The following is an 18,475-nucleotide window of genomic DNA, read 5'->3' as shown; positions in this document are numbered from 1 at the left end:
TATATTACACATTCATTCTATTCCTGCAAGAATACTTAGCCTTCATATTGACAGAACGAGGCCACTGCCTCTACCCACAGTTCCTCCATGTGAATATATGTCCGAGAACAATCACAATCACACTTCTGCAGAACCATCCCTGCATCAGTCCCTTAATTCCAAGATGTGGGTTACCCTAGGGATCAAGCTTTTTCTAGTTTCTGTGTTTTTATATTTCCACATTTCCAGAGAAATGTTATATACTGGCAATCTACAAAATCATGTAAAAAAGAAGCCTTGTTTTCAACTCTGCTTTTCAAAACGAATTTTTTTTTCTTCTCTCCCTCTATGGGCCTATCATCTGCAGAAGTATTCATACTGCTCCTACCTAAATCTCATCAATATTTATCCTCCCTTGTTCCCAATCTAGTCCAGTCCAGACTGTGATCTTAGTTATTTAATTTGGTTTTTTTGTTTGTTTGTTTGTTTGTTTGAGACAGTGTCTCACTGAGTTGCTTAGGGCCTCACTAAGTTTCTGGGGCTGGCTTTGGACTTGCGATCCTCCTGCCTCAGCCTCCTGAGCTACTAGAATTATAGGGATGTGCCCTGGTTTTTGGCTGATCTTGGTTATCACTCCAAACTTGCCCAGAAAAATATTAGGTACAGGTTGGCATTACCATACCTTTCACCTGTGAATGGAAACAATTCCAAAGCTCATTTTAGCAGTCTGGAATTCCTTAGGTTTTGACTTCTTAAAGTCATCTAATGAAACCATCGCTCTAACAGAACACCTGTCTGAAGAGCCAGACATTCACTAAGGCTTGAGAGGAGGAGGAGCCAGAAATTATTTTAAAAGAATTAAATGAAACTTCTGTCTGAAAAACAGAAGTTCCCCCCACCAAAAAAAAACAAAAAAAACCAAAAAAACAAAAATAGGTTTTGCTCTTCAAAGTTGTATTGTGAAGCAAATACTTTGCATATAGCCCTCTATTTAACTTGCCCAATATGTCTCTGCATGTGCCCACTTAGATTTACATTTTCTTAAGGTCAAGAAACTAGCTGCCTGAAGATTTGGCAGGTTAAATCTAGATGGCACAGACTGCTGTGAACAGTGTTAGGGCACACTCTCCTGCTACCCTCTCATCTGGGGTTGACCATAAACCCTCTCATCTGGGGTTGACCTTGTCATTTCTAGACAAGAAATGAAGCAAAATCATGTTACCTCTTGAAGTGGTAAAAAGTGGATATGTCTTCCTCTGGTCTCTTTTGCTATCTTCCAGCTACACAGAAAGGACCTAAAGGAAGGCAGCAACACAACAAGGAGCAGTCTGGGTCCCCCTAGACTTGAGCTGGAAATCACCTGCAATTATTTTAAATGTGAGGTTGTATCACAATTAAGGCATGCCTGCTAGTGAAGTATAGTTCTTATGTGTACAGAGGATGAGCATTGCATGTATGAAATCTCCACACATGTAAGAAAAAAGGGCCTCTGAGTGACACTTCAAAAGGATGACTGGAGCCAGACCAGACATTTGTTTCCTTAATGCCGCTTTACCTCTTTCTCTTTAAAATCTAACTCTCCCAAGATGCTCAAATGTGTATCACCAGGAAGATTCGTGTTCAGAGGTAAACTTGATTTTGTTGCTAAGGATGAACATGAGACTTTTGGGGAAAAAAAAATGTTCTTATCACTTATTCTAAACTAAACATATTTGTTTGTTGTTTATTTATTTCTCTATTCCCTAATTGAGTCATTCATTCATTCATTCATTCATTCATAATTGAGAGTAGGCAGGAAGACAGATTGTTCACAAGAAGAGTAAATAGAAATATTTGTTCAAAATAATTTAAAGCAACACTGTCTGCTCCATTATGAACGAGTTAGTATCAAACTGCTAAACCAAAACCATTCATTTGATCAAAGTCTTGGATTTCCATTTCCAAAGCCCAGAGCTTTCTTAGGACTTTAAAGTAGGGCCAATATAATTGGAGTAAGACTATAAAGTTGTAATAGCAGGATGTCTTTCCAACTCTAAGAAATGATTTCCAGTGGCTCTGAATAACTAGACATCATCACTGTCCTTTACTGTTCCAAAAAAGTACTTCCCAGAGTGTTCTGTATTATGTGAATCTCGTGTTCTGTTTCATGTGATACCTACAAGCTGTGCTGTCCAAATTCCAATTGCAGTTTTTTATAAGTTCAGCTGTGATCTACAGTTCGTTCTGTTAAGTCTTTTCCATAATCCCTCCGTTCCATATTATATATACACCTTCAGTGCTTCCTTCCCTCCCTCACATCCTAACACCTTCATTTAATCACCTCTTAATCATTTGCCTGAAAAGTAAACCTTCCAGTCACTTATTGTTTCCTTCCAGATGCTGCTGTTGAATGACTCCCTGTGGACTTCACCTAACATTCCATCCATGTTCATTTGGCTGTGCAGACTGCGATCCCAGCACTCCAAAGCTTTTAAGCTCTTTCTTTCCAAGAAAACTCATAGCTAACACCATTATTTCCTCACAAAAAACAGCTAACATCTGCAGACTGAAACATCAAAACAAAGAAAAAATTTGCACAGTTCTGCTAAAGTTGGATGCAATCTTTATCAGCCATCTTAGGCAATAAATCAATGTTCTTTTCAATTTCTATTAAAATATAAACCATAGTGGCCAATTTCGATTTCCCCACAAAGAAATAGTTAACAAACAGGCACATGAAGTGACTTATTAGTCTTTGTGCCTTCCAATTAAGTAAGCTAAACCTCTATTTGGAAAGTCAATTTCTGACACAATTTATCAAGTTATTCAAAAAGTTTAATTTTATTCTGTATGTAAATAGTTGATTTCATCAGTTTTATTATTTAATTTATCAAATAAACTAAAACAACCTAAATAAACTGCTTACTTTAAACAAAGAGTATGTAAGTTTTGTCAAAATTATTACCAGAAGATGTTGACATTAATATCAACTATGAACATAACTAAGTTACATTATTTTATAAGATCATTTTTAAAACTTTGATCTTATTTGTCTTACAATCTGTTCATGAAGCTTCCCTTTTAGAAATAAGAAAATAAGGCCCCTACAAACAAGACTGAGACAAAACCCAAGCCTCCTAATTCCCAGCTGTTTCCTGTATAGATCATAATAGCCTTTAGTCATGGTCTTTTTAGATCAGTGGTTCTCAAATTTGAATCCCCTGTAGAACTTGTTAAAGCAGCTTCCTGGGATCATCTCCAGAGATAATGATTCATTAGGTCAGGCTGGGTCCATGAATTTGCATTTCTAATCAGCTCACAGATGGTGGTGATGCTGATGATCTGAGGACCACAATTTGAGAACCAGAGTTCTGGCTTAAACCAATTTAAAAAAATTGTATGATTATACTTAAGTAACAGCCCATCACCATCAACTGGAAAAGCAATAAAATCCCTCTATCAATATAATGTAGCACTGATTAAACATTTAGATTCTAGTTTTTATATCAATATTATTCTAATTGCACAGTTGCAATAGTGATTTCTAATTTCTTCCTTCTTACTAAGTTCACAAGTCATTTCAACATTTTTTTTCATTCCCTCTTTAAATTTCTAGTGGTATTTTAGAAATATCAATAGCAGGAGCATCTACATATATTAGAGGGCATTGAAAGAAAGACAGACACATACAACATACATACAGATTACAGAGACACTATTTTTAAAACTGAATACTTTGAAGGAATGGGAAATGATAGTTTAGGGAAGGTCTCACCATCATCTGCCACCTCCACAACCCCTGGCTCTAGGAGTCTCTGTTCAATTCATGTGGAAGAAACAGATTGAAACATCAATGGTTGTCTTACACAGAATTGGTCCATTAATAGTGAAAGTAGGTCCTATTGTCCAAAGTCTTTTAATAGCAAATCAAGTAACTTAATGTGATTATTTGAAAGCTTACTTGAAATAATATTTTGAAGTTACAGGAACACCCAAAGATGACCACAGAATGGGCTAAGTAATCAACTACAAAGCAAATGGAACAAACAAAGCAAACACAGTAGAGTCTACCCAATCAATGCCTTCTCCTACACACCCAATTTTCAGTGGTCCCTCTCAGTTCTTATTTCAATTTCATACAAAAATGTTCTCAGTTGTTACAGGGTCTATTGAATAGTCAACTCAATACTTTTCCTGGGTGCTCTAACTCTATAAAAATAAAATATGCTTTGATAGATCACTATTGACAGAACAGTGATAAATATGCACATATATATATATCCATAAATATAAATCTATATACAAGAAGGAATTCACACACTCTCAAAGGTTGGATGTAATGGTATCAATTTTGGCAAAAAATGTGTATCAATATGCTAATAAATTCATATTTCTAGGAACAGGTTTGAGCCATAAATTGCTCTAGTTTTATAAGCCATTATTAATTGCTCTAGTTTCCTTATGAAAACTAGAGCAATTAAAATTTATAAACACTTGAACAGTGTTCAAATTTTAGTTGATTTATAATTTATAAATTAGTGATCTAAATGGTATTGATATGTGCTGTGGAGGGGGAATATTAAAACCAAAATGTAAAATATAAAACACACACCCTATAGACCAAAATTAATTATGCTCTACCACAACAATAATACAAACAGCAAACTGTATGTTAGCTTTTTTGACTTTCAATTCCTATAATTTCCATTGTATATAAAATATTTTACTACTTATGCATAAATTTAATTTTCTATACATTTTTCCTTCCTGAGAATTGATAAAATATCTTTATAGCATATTATCAGCCCATTTTATGTATTTTAGACTTAATGAAAATGTTCTCAGTATTCACTTTCTACTGTCCCTACTGATTAAAAGAAAATGTCTCCAACTACACTAGGAATCTGAAGACAAAAGAAATTTATTACAGAAAGTCTGAGTAACTAAATAACATGGTATGAAGTTTTACATGTGATGTCATCAAAACTAGCTAAATCAGAATTAACAATAAAATTAATAATAAGGATCATATTTTTATTCTCCCTTCCTAATAGCTTGAGAAGAGGTGACTTGGCTTCTCCTGCTCTTGCCTTTAGTACAAGATGGAGAGATGACCTCAAGTATTAAGGACTGTGGCTTCCTGTGAGGTCCATGATACAGCATCACAGACAGCTGCTTCTTTGGAAAAAGACAAATGAGAAGTTATTGAAACAGGGCATAAGGAATCCTGGCTGCCTCGACATTCTGCATTTTCAGTAATTTCTAGAAATGCTGAGGAGAAATGGAAAGCAGCAAAGGTTCACAAAAGTGCATTTTCTGATACTATCAGTTCAAGTGTTACTCTGTGACTGACTTGGAGTTCCTCAGCGCTTCATTTTCTATGTAGAAGTACACTGAAGTGTTTATATCAGGGAAGGGTTTCAGGTATTAGAATATCAGCCTTGTCATTGATTTTTTTAATCAGGTATTATATTTTTTATTCTGTAATCAACCATGTACAATTTGTTTTATTTTCTTACTTTTGCATTTTCAGTGACAAATGACTGAAAACTATTGTTTTCTATGCTTCAAATAACTAATGTCTGATTAATAATGACCTTTTAAAATATCACAGTGGTGCTTCAGCACCTTTTATGTGTATTAAATCTTTCTTATTCCATTTACTGCACTATGGTGTAGTTTTGCTCTATACATTACGGTCTTGGATGGCCTCTTAGGGACAAGAATATTCAGTGGTTAAAATCAATTGGTAAAGCCAATAGATTTTTCCAAAAGAAGCTTTCTCAGAATTTTCAACATGCATATGAATTCTACATGCGCAATATCTGGTATAAATGCAAAAATATACTTAATATAAATCTGACCTTTCTGATGACTTTGAGTAAACTGTACTTTTCCCAAGTTTAAGCTTCTTACTGAAGATGTATGTCATAGAAATATCCTATAAAGCTATTTGCCTATGGGTGGAGAGAGAAGGAGAGTGGCATATAAAGGGTGAAAGAAGAAACTCGTGGAAGGTTACAAGGAACTGTGCAACAATTTGAAAGAATTGGAATAATCTGTATCTAAGACACAGATGATTTATTTGTGTTCCTTCCTTCCATCTGAGGTTGGAAATACTGGGTCTCAAAATGAATTAAAAATGGAATATGGGCTACATCGTCCTAAGCATTTGTAAACAACTTCAGTTTGACTCAAACTGATAGCTTAATCTGGGACTTGACTAGTATGTTAAAACAAAAAAGTTATTTTAACATGAGTACCAATTTTTTTTCTTATAACTGAACTTCCTACTGCTTGATAGACTGGCACAATGTGGGGGAAGAAATACAACTTTTGGAACCTGACATAGGTTCAAGTTCAGTACCTCCAACAGGTGAGTGTCTAGGGAATGAACTACCAACTCTGAACCTCTTTCCTCATTTTGGAAGTGAGAATGACAAGATGGTATTTGCAGAACTAGAAGAGTTCAGAAATAAGTTTGTTATCTGATAAAGAGTAGTTAATATTATTATGATGTCATTTCCAAATTCTAACTAATAATACAGTATTAACAGTTAACCGCATTTTGTATCACATAAATTCTTTGATTTGTTCCATGTGACAAGTCAGTTGAAAATCTGGAGCAATTATGCTAAAATAATACTACTTCCCCTAAATAATACATTTTGATTAAGACAAACAATTGACATTCTATATAATAAATTATCACTATAACTTTCCCGTTAAAAAGTCAACATCTGTATACATTCTTCAACGAGCAAGCATATTTAAGAAATCTAGTTCTCTGGGGATAAGCATTTATGTAAGCTTTATGTACCATCTCCTCTAGTTCAACTTTTCCTTTCAATGTTTGCAAGAGCATACATTCAGCAGAATTATATTAAATTAAATATTAAAATCTTGTCATAAGGGAATGGGGGTTAAGTGATAGCAGACATTCACGAGTGAAACTCTGAATAACTACATCTGTTTCTCCAAAGGCCTTGGAAATGTCTTTTAAACACCACCCTAAAACCTAGGCAAAGAGAGCACCAAATTACCCTTTAACATCTAACCAGGTCCATAACTTTTTGTAAAATGTAAGATTAGAACTGTCCCATGTCCTTTTAAAAATTGGGAAATTCTCAGTCCTTACATCAAAATTCTCAAGAAAGTAGAAATTGTGTCTAAAGAAAATAAGATTCATATTTTGACTCTGACATTAACCTATGATCAGCTTCTATTTCACAGCAAAATAAATACAGATTGAGTGAAGAATTTAAAAGTGAATGCCAGACTCTGTACACCCAGTGGGTTACAGATGTAGGAACGTGGTGGCAGAGAGCCACTCTACTTCCTTTAAAATCCAAAAACATTTGGAAGGAAACCCCAAAAGGAAAGACGTCTGACAGACATGTTCTCTTTGGGGTTTCCTGCCTCGTTGTTTGCCAAGCTTCCTAGACCCCATTGCTTGTTAATAAAGTTCACCAAAAAGACTTTATGAAATGCTGATTTCATAGAGTGAAACTTGCATTAAAGGAGTTTTTATATAGTCGAAGTTTCCTGCCATCTGTATTTCCCTTACTTCACAAATCCAAGGAAGCGTGACTTGGAAAGTTACAAGCAGAAGGTGACATTTGACGCGCTCACTATCAGTGGGAGACGGAGTCCAAATACTGAATTCAAAACCAGAGACCATAGCTTAGACACTGCAACAGAGAAGCTGCTTAACCCCGAGGGGATCATTATACCCCTTGGTGTTTCTACTCCTGTAAAATGGAGAGTCCTGAAGATGTGCCTTGTGCACTGTGTGAATTAACTCAATAGAAGCACAGATATGGGAAATGATTTAAAAGCTAGATTCTAATTTCTCTGACCTTAGAAAAAAAGGGAAAAGATTTTATAACTCCCTATAGTACCAGAATTTAAAAATGGACATTATAGTCCAATACGAAAAATAAAAAAGAGCTAAAACTACCAATGCTAGTACTCAAAAACAATCTTTGGATCCTCAGCACCATAATAATAATGGCAATAATACTTTTAATGAAATTAAATATATATATTTTGGGGCAATTCAAAGGCAGTTGATTTGGCTAAACCCAACCAATGTAGATATCATGGATGTTTGCTGTATTTATCATATGCAACTCTTCAACAAGCATTTAATGAGAATATAAATCTTTACCTTCTCTGGATAACAGAAAGGAATGTAAATTGTAGATGAGCCCCTAAAGAAAAACCCAATTCATCCATACAATTGCCATATACTTAACAAAGAGATATTCCAATCTATTTAACCACATTAGGTAGGGAAAACAAGGATGGGGTTGTTCAAGAACTGGGGTTGGCAGGAGAAAGGTGAAGTGCACAAAAGAAACATAGTTTCAACACTTACAAAAGATGAAAAGCATCGATCCTCAAATCAAATTGGAAAAAAATAATGAAGCAAATTTTAAGATTATGGGACCTTAAATTTTTTAAGAGATGATAGATTAGATAGATGAATATAAACACAGAGATTAATATCTCTTAATATCTCTGCACACATACATATACACAGTGTGTGTGTGTGTGTGTGTGTGTGTGTGTGTGTGTGTGTGTATTTGAAGGAGTAACACTCCAGGATTTTGCTCTATTAATTTTGCTCATCAATCTTCAATCAGGTTATTCTGACCGGAAATACCTTTACTTATCCAAATCCCATTTGACCCTCAAATTGACCTCTACCACAAAGACTACTATTCTTTTCACTATCTTCCCCTGCAGTGGATTAAAACAAGTTACAGTTTTGTGCTTTTAGGTTAATTGCAAGAAAAAATTACATGAGAAAAATGACCCAAGTAAAAATCTGAATGGAAAAATTTTGAAGAAACATAGGAATGAAGAATGAAAATGTAGCCAAGGCAGCAGCTCTACTGGCTTTCTTTCCCCTAACATTCTGTCCCACCTCCCACAATGGTCCTCACCACCCAGCTCCTCCTATCAAAACCATGTGCCTAACTCAAAGCTCTGGTTCCTTCATAAATGACAAACAACCATAGGGGTGTGTGGGGGGGGAGTGCTGGGGATTGAACCCAGGACCTCACAGATGCTAAGTAAATGCTCTACTACTGCACTACACCCCCAGCCTTGTTCATGTATTTTTTTTTTTATTTTTCAGAAAGCTTTTCTAATCTTATTACTGAGCATTCATATAGATGACATGAAAAATAAGTTAAAAATTATAAACATCCATGAACCTGATAATTCTAAAAGTCCCCTTCATGTATGATTCTTTTTCATATAAAGCCGGGTTTCAGAATGAATTTTTTGGGAATAAGAGTCACTCCCCAATATTGTCTCTGTAAGAAAATATCATACACATTGACTTATAAACATAGTTAGATCCAAGATGAATAAATTTAAAACACTTGAGTATTTATTTACATCTGAATTCTGATCACTCAGAATAAGGAAGCTTGTCCAAATGAGAAGATGGCAAAACTCCTGGTAATTTAAAACGATGTCTTGCCAGGTAAATGATTATGGTGAATCTCTACATTGTTGAAAAATATGTTGACATTCAGAATGTCCTGGATGACCTTCTCAAATATTTCCATGTACTGACCATTCAGAATCACGAAAGCAAATACTCGTGAGCCAAAAAAGGTAACCCTGATGTCTAAGGCAGTCTGGTACATGAAGAGAGAGTGCAAGCCCTATTTTAAAGACATTTGCATATACCTATATTACAGTGTACTGCCAACCAAACAAAATATTTCCAGAAGTTAAATTCTGCTCACCTGGGCAGTAATTGCATTACCTATTTAGATTAACAATAGTCAGAACAGTGGTAGGAAGATGGCATTCTAAATGTTGCTTTCTTATTAGGGCTTCAAGAAGCCTGGACAATCACTTTTGAGTAAGCATTTCTGTTAAAATGATAGTTGTCTAATATATCATTTTGTTTCATCTCCTTTAAAGACCATGTGTTACATGACAGTGACCCATAAAGCTATGGGTCCATGCAGTCTAGCCTCTTGGTTGATTAGGAGTAATAAAAAGAAACAGAACTAAAAGTTAAATGTGAATGGGGGTAGAAGAGGAGAGAAGAAAGGGTCAGGGAAAGTTACAGCACAGATGTGAATAAGCATAAAGAAAGCCAGAAGACTTGGAGGAGCTCAGAGCTAATGAAAAAAACAAGAGCACAGAGTAGGGGAGGGAAGGATGTGAAAGCCAGCTGAATAAGAGAAAGCAAGGAACACAGGAGCCAACAGAATCCAAGGACAGAGAGTATTGAAGATTGAAGGGAACAGGAAATTTATTGGAAACCAAGTTGTTTTTTCCTCTTGTATCCAATGCAATTCTATTCCAGGCTGAACTCTAGTCTCAACCTCAAAGAGGACAGAAGGGAAGTCAAAACTCACAGCAGTTTTTTCTTTTTTTTTTTTTTTTTCCTCATGGGCAAGAGCCAGGAGCTCTGGAAAGACAGATGAGAGGAAACATGATATGACAGCAGAGTCTCCGACAGCAGATACAGGGGTAGAGGGTGGCAGCAGCATCCCGCACAGTGTTTTCACAAACGGGTGAGTAAAAACAAAGACAGTTGGATTCCAGCTCAGAGCAGCTGAATCAGAATTTCCAGCATATTTAATAACACCTCAGGTGATTCCTGTCACCAGAAAAGGAAGCACTGGAGTAGTGGTGAAAACTGCAGGCTCTGGAACCAGAGCTGCATGAGTTCAAATCCCTGTTCTGCTTTTCACTAGCTGCTGGTCATGAGCAAGCTATTTCAACTTTCTGGGCCACATTTCCTAAATCTTTAAATTGTGTTATTGTGAGAATTAAATGAGGTTATTGCATGTAAAGTAAGTACGCAGTGCCTGGAACATACTGAGAATTAAATAGTGGTAGCTGTATAGTTATAAAAGTCCTTGGAATAAGAAACTCACACAAAATAAGATAGCTTAACTGATTAAGAAATAAAAGATGAGGAGGATAAAAATGGTTATATCTTTTATAAAACATCAAAAAGCACACTTCCTAATAGCACAAAGACTAAGCCATAAGCCCCAGGGTTTCTGGCCTTGGTCTCAGCATGCATAAGGCAGGCATTTGAAGAAGCAAATGTGATTTGCCTTCATCTAAAACTTTTTTCAAACGTGCATAGAAATCAATTGTAATAAAAGGTGGCACCAAGATCTAGAGTCCTCATGCTAAAGAAATGAGGATTTCTCTTAAAATAATAAATCCAGGACTTGGCTGATGCTGAGACACTCAAAGAAACAGGCACCATGAGACTGCTGAGGACTCATCCTCTTGATAACCCACCTTATTTCACCAAAGAGTGTGAACTCATCTGAAAAGAACAGATTCTCTTAAGTTATCTCCCAATATGTTATTTCCAATAATTTTCTACTCCTTCTATAGAACCTCACATAGTTCTCTGCCTTTCCCTTTGTGTTCAGATTCAAATTAGGCCACAATGATTCCATTCATCCCAAATACCAAGTCCATTCTGCAGTGCTTCATGTCCTGGTGGACTACCCTCCCACTATTTGTTTTCTAATGAAATTCACTGGACTTTTCTCTATTGCACCATTAATTCACATGATCTTAAAAATAGTTTTTCATTGTTTATAGAGGCTCACCTATTAAAGTCCTGGCCAAGAATACCTATCCTCTCAATTCTTCATCATTCCCATGATTAAATCATGGACCGCAAATCAGTATCACTAGTCTGTGGAACTCTTACTTTCCCCTCAGCTGTCAAATATCTACAGCAACAAAGATGGTCTTAAGAGTGGCAAAATGCCTGGCACCAGTTATTTGAGGAATTATGGTGTAAAAATGAGAGACGATTATCTTAAGGTGAATGATTTCATTGTTTGAGATACATTTTTTGTTCCAACAATAGTACTGATTCAAATATAAAATAATACCCAAAAGATACAAGCCATAAAGTTTAGAAATGTAAGGATTTTAGTGATGATGATATTTAAGGCAGAAAATATGAAAAAAAATATATGATATTTACAGCAAACAATTCAATTCAAAGTTGTCTTAGGAAGATGAGTACTTAGAAAAGAGCTTTTAAAAGATACATTTAACACAAAATAATAGATGCATGCACATGCCAAACCCAGTAGGAAAAGGGTTATTTTTTGCTAACTCAATAAAAACATGTAAAACAGATACAAACATATACACGTAGTTAAAAGAATCAAAAAATCTACAAGACACTTTTGAGAACTGATATAAAGTACAGAAAAGAGAGAAAATAGAACAAACCAGGAGCAAAACATGTTCAAGCAAATATAAAATTAAAAGGGATGAAAAATCATTAGAGTTACAGCAAGACGTTCTGGTGTGCTACTGTTGCACAATAGGAGGGCTACAGATAACAATAATGTACTGTGTATTTCAAAAACTAGAATAACCGATTGTTAAGTTTTCATCATGAAGAATGATAATTGTTTATAGAACTGTTTGGTCTGATTTTAATATTCTACAACGTATCAAAACATTCCTATGTAGCCAATATTTTGAGTTCAGTTCCCATCAAGGAGGAGAGATCCTAGTAAAAATCCTAGGTTTTCATTAAGACAATCTGATGGGCTTACAAAATAAAAGCAAGGAGAAAGGGGAGAAGTCAAGCCCTAACCAATAAAATTAGACCCAACCTCATACCAGCTAAATACCTTACTGGTTTAAGGTGATTACATCTCTACATTTACTGATTGCCAAAAAGAAAAAAAAATCATTTCTGGAGAAAGATAGTACCAATGAAAGTCTCAAACTATGTCATAGTTCATACCAGGTGTTTAATATACAATCTAAATTCAGTAGGCATAACAGGAGAAAAAATACATGCAACATATTGACTGGAAACCTAGATACTGAAGTTAGCAATGGAATGTAAATAATTCTGATAGATCTTTAGAAATCATGATCATATAGAGAGTTGTGATAGAGAAGTAAAGTTCAGTTTTAAAAATCTCAGAAATGCTTTAAATAAATAGATAACTAAAATTAAAAATGCAATACACTAGATTACCAATTAATCAGACAAGCTGAAGAGGGAATTGGTGAAGGAAATATAAGTGAGAAGAAATATTCAGATTGACAATGGAGAGAAAATAAAGGTTGTAAAACACAAAATTAATGGCAGAAAACCAACAACCATTAAGTCATGGATCCAAGAAGTGCTACAAAGGCAGATAGAGAGAAAACTAAATCTAGACATATCATACTATATGATTAGAAACAGAAAATAAAGAGAATGAAAAGTATGCTACCATCAAACAAAAAATAGAAAAAGTACATAATATCATGGTTTTCAGCTTAAGAAATATGCATTTTATACTACTGTCATGTATTTTAATTCTTTATATCAAATATATTTATAGGAATATCAATTTATAATCACAAATATTTACATATCTGTGGGTATGTAGTTATACACATGTGCATTTGTTATTTCAAAGTATAACTGAAAGAATCACCAGCAGTCTTCTTACTAAAGAAAAACATTGAAACAAATACTTATGGTTGAAAGACAATAAGGATGGAAATAAAAATGAAGGAAAAGCAAAGGAAAGGGAATATGTATATAAAATATAAATAGATATTGACTGAATACATGGTTTTGTACATATACCATATAGGGAATGACTATATATGATGATAAAAATAAAGAGTAGAAGTCAGTAAGTGGAGTTTTATGAGCTGTATTTTCATTTAATAAATATATTAGTAATACTTTGTTATATTTTAACAAATCAAGGTTGTGTGTTGATGTAGGTAGCAATTAAGATTACAATAAAATAGAATATAACTAAATTCTAATGCAGGAGAAAATAAATATTAAAAATGAAGTATTTAAAATACACCAAAAAAGAAGGAATAAAAAGGAGGAAGGAACAAAGAATGTATTTAATAAGTGGAAAACAGAGGTGGGATAGTAGTTTGGGTCCTATCTTAAAATTGATCCCCAGTAATCAAAAGGTACTTAATACATTTACTAACAGCTACAAGGTTGCCAACTAAAAGTATATAGTTACATTGCTCTTTCATTACATTTAAGCAAAAATATAATATATTCAGGTTAAATTCCATACCTGGAATTATAAATTTTACTGACAGTAAACATGAAGAGTCAGGATCTAATGTGAGCAACACTAAATTTAATCTCACATAATCTAAAATTTTACTTTTAGAAATCTAAAAGGTTTGAAAAACTGTATTAGAATTTAGGTCTTGGAAATTTTATTGTTGTTGAAGCGAGGTATATTAATATTGAAGAGATTAAGCTACTGCTTTAGCAGCACTTAAAATATCAAAGAGATATTGCTGAACCAGGAACTTGAAATTTAATCAAAACATCATAAGTCTACCAGTTAAACCAGGTTCATTATAACCATTTTGACAGAAACAATGATAGACAAGTATGAAAAATAAACCAGGTCCCAAGAAATAGCTTTAGCCAAAGAATGAGCAATTTAACCTCCTCGTCTATCAAGAGAATTTTCTGAAAAACCATTTCATTAGCAAATATACCTTGACCCAAAGAATTCAATTAATGGACCCATGGTAGAGTAAGTCTTTCCTTTACACCAACGCATTTTACATCGGCCATTAAATTGTTAAACTTCATGTAATGAAAAAGTAAGACTATGCAAAGAAATGTAAGACTCCTATGCAATGAAAAGGTTAGGCAATAACAATATCCATCTACACTTAGACCAAACTACTGACAACCTGTTCTGATTCTTATTGATTTTACACTAATTTAACAATTGTTAATGTTAGCAATTTAACAAATATTTATAATGGTACTACAATGTGCCAATCATTGTTTTATGCTCTGAACAAATGTTCAGAAGAATTTCAGAAGTATATGATGCTTATGGTCTACAAGGGTTAACAGTCTTTTGTTCATTCAACAAGTACTTGTTGGCCATCAAAAACTGTAACCAGACACTCCATATGTACGGAGAATTCAGTGATGAATTGTTTCCTTGCTCTTATTGCACTTAATGTCTGGCCAGGAGATTAAACATCAAATATGTTGAAACAGATATGTAAACCATATTATATCTAACAAATAGGTGACTATGCAACAAAATATAACACAGACTGCTGGCCTTGAGAGTTTGGGAAATATTTCATGAGAAAGTAGCATTCAGTTTGAGAGCTAACAGTGAAAAGAAGCTAATTAGTTGAAAAGAATTTTTCTAGGAGACTGAAAAACAAGCAAATACCATGTTTCAGAGCAAACATGATTTACAGAGAACTCAAAGGCGGCTCCTGTGGCTAAAGTGTTAAGAACAAGAGAGAATAGCTTAAGATGATATTGGTGAGTGATGTAATGAAAAGACTATGGGAGACCTCAGAGAACATATTTAAAAATGGGTTGTCCATTCCTAAGAGCAATGAGGATCAAGGATGGCTGTGAAATAGGGGACAGCATTATTCTATTTGTAATAAGAACATTTCTCATTTATATAGACAGTGAATTGGAGGAGGGATGCATGGAAAGTAACAAGACAATTGCAACAGTTCAATCATTCATATGCATGATAATGAAAATTGGTGGTAGCAGCAACTTGGAAAATCAGATGCATTTGAAGGAATTTCATCATGGAAGTTGCAGGGCTCTGTGATACCTTGGGTGTGGGGAAATGAAGGAAAAGGAGATTCTGGTTTATTCCTTGGAATATCTGAATGAATTGTGATGGCCTTCCCTGCAGTAGGGTATGTTTGAGAGGCCAAGGCTGGAAGAAGTAGAAGATGAATGCCATTTGGGAAATGTAGAGTTTAAATTGCTCTTGAGATATCTGAGTGGTGATATCATGGGAAGTACCTGAACATCAGACTGCAGCTCAAGAAAGAGATGGGAATATAAATCTGGAAGACACTTATAAAAAAATAATAACTGAAACTCCGAACCTGGTTAAGAAGCTCTGGGAGAAATGCAGACAGTCATGAGGAACCAGGCAGATAAAAGCACTGAGCCTGCCAAGGAGAGTGAGGCAGGGAGAGAGAGGCAGGGCTTAAAGCAGTAAACGTTGTTACAACATGTGCCAGAGAAGATCATTTCAAAATGCCAAGTGTCAGGTGTCAATGCTGCTGTGAGTTCAAATAGGAAGAAACATTTTTTTAAAAATTACAGTTTGATAGAACTGAGACAAAAACAAAATTCTTTATAAAACACCAGAGACAGAGAGAAAGAGGAATTAACTTTGAAGGGAGAAAAGAGTCGGACAAAATAAGTGACTTTTAAACTATATTTGAAGAATGCATAGGAGTTTCCTAGGCAGAACAGTTGGAGGGTAAAAGGGAATATTTAGAGAGGGTTTAGCTGTATCTTCAGAAAGGAACAAGAAGTCTGCAATAGGTGATGGGAGTCCCAGAATCCCTTTTCTCATATTCCTTCATCAGTAATGCTAGTCATTGTCAATGCACTGCTTCTGCATCTTAACAGGGCAAAGTAGACATTCTTACCTATCAGTTTATCCTTCATCATTTTTATCCTTTTGTGGGCTTTCCACAAAATATGTATATCAGAACATGGGGGAGACAGGAAATAGAAGTTTCACCCAGTACTAAAAGTCAGTCATATCATCTCAAACTTGAGAATTAAATGTGAAGGATTTCTGATTATCAAACAGACTGGACAGGAAGTAAAGAATATTAACTAAGTTACAATAGGAAGCTTAAAACAATGTAGGAGTTGGGCACCCTGTAGCATGCCTGTAATTCCAGTAGCTCAGGAGGCTGAGGCAGGAGGATTACAAATTCAAAGCCAGCCTCAGCAATTTAGCAAAGCCTGAGGTCACTTAGTGAACCCTATCTCAAAAAAAAAAAAAAAAAAAAAAAAAAAAAAAATTAAAAGGGTTGGGATGTGGTTCAGTGATAAAGTGACCCTGGATTCAATCCCTTGTTAAAACACACACACACACACACACAGAATATAGGAAGAAATAGGAAAATTCAACAAAATTAAGCAAACAAACAGGTGGGATCAAGGATCGCCCTCCCCTCAACCACTGACTTTAACAGGTTTTAAGTTAGATGATCCTGGTCCTCTTTTAAGGAATGAGGAACAAAGCATCTTTTTGTGAATCCACAAATGCAGAATTCCTACTTGAGTTAAGATTATAATTGCACATACTGCTATACTAAACTGACAATCCATTATAGAAAAATTAATATTAGAATAATTGATGTAATGCAACATAGCAAAATTATGCTTGTCCACTAAATATTACAATAAGATCAGTTTTTATTTCATTTACAAGATGGATTGGGAACAGTTTTGTATTCAGCACCTGTAAATCAAAAAAGTGACAATATCCAAGCCCTCATAAGGATGCCTCCCTTTTAACATGTTCAAATATTTATACTACAATTATTATTGTTATTTAATGTTGTTATAGATTTGAAATTTTTCAGGGAAAAGTAATTTATTTATATACTTTTTCTTCATTCTAATATTTTGGTTGAGCATGTATTAAATTATTAATATGTGGATACTACTAAGTTGTCTTATCTTTATGTGGGTTTTCAGGAATAATGTGGGAATAAATTTTAGTCTGCAATAGCCATTATTACAACTTTTATTCAATATTACTAAAGCTTGTTGATGCACAGATACATCAGGGACAATTAATGATCTGATGGATAATTTTGTCCTACTATGTCTTCCTAACCTCTTTGTTGGCTTTATTTCTTTTTTTTTTTTTTTTTTTTTTTTTTTGTCTTATGTTGTCTTTACATTTGTCATCTTTGTTACACAGTATAAGGAGGGAAATTAACATAAGGATAATGTACTTGAAAAAATGCCTGTATATGTAAATTACATTAGATAATGCATCCCGTCCAAGAAAAACACAGACATAATCCTTTCCTTTAGGCGACCTGCAAATCACGGATAGAGATTTTGCTGGGTTGACCTGTAGCAAGGAGGTCTACGGGTTCACAGCAGATAGATGATGGGAAACCTTTAAGGGGCACAACATAACAGGCAGAACTGCCGCAGGAAGGGGTGCAGAAATGACATAAAGGGAGAAGAGGGCACTAAGAGGTCGATAAGAGAGAGGCCGGCTGGCACTGTGCATGAGGGTGTGAACACCCTAGGCCGCGAGGTGGTACCTGCGCCGAGTCGAGCGCCCCTGCCACTGAATCCCCGATCCAGAGATGCTCCGGAGAAGCTGCTGGTAGCTGAGGCAGTGCTTCACAGCGGATGGCACATTCCCCATGACGGGGCCTGGGGCTGCAGTCGGCGGTGGGAGGGAGCCTGCAGGACGATGCGGGGCGGGCACGCAGCTGGAAAACTGCGCCAGTCTTAGAACGCGCGCCTCCCGTACGCGGGCGGCGAGCACCAGCTCTGCTCTGCGCACTGCGGCGGCGCAGACGGGTGGGGTGCAGGCGCTTGCCAGCGGCTGTGCAGGGCACAGGGGTACAATAGGTACCTTCGTAGGACACAGGGATCCCGGAGAAAACAGAAGCAAGGAACTGAGCTGGATGATGCTCAGGAAAGGCACATTTT

General features: G+C 35.4%; 1 protein-coding gene across 1 annotated transcript in view; it reads right to left on the bottom strand.

The window, feature by feature from the left end:
• Positions 1 to 18,259, bottom strand: part of Hmgcll1 (3-hydroxymethyl-3-methylglutaryl-CoA lyase like 1) — a 156,622-nt gene extending 138,363 nt beyond the window's left edge. The window contains exon 1 of the mRNA XM_047558384.1: positions 18,079 to 18,259. The gene's annotated coding sequence lies outside the window, so the exon portion shown is untranslated. The remainder of the gene's footprint in view (positions 1 to 18,078) is intronic.
• Between the last annotated feature and the right edge of the window lie 216 nt (positions 18,260 to 18,475).

This window comes from Sciurus carolinensis, chromosome 7 (genome assembly GCF_902686445.1).
Source record: "Sciurus carolinensis chromosome 7, mSciCar1.2, whole genome shotgun sequence".
Lineage (NCBI taxonomy): Eukaryota > Metazoa > Chordata > Mammalia > Rodentia > Sciuridae > Sciurus > Sciurus carolinensis.
Note: the sequence above shows the minus strand (reverse complement) of the source record. Positions and strands in the feature narration are given on the sequence as shown.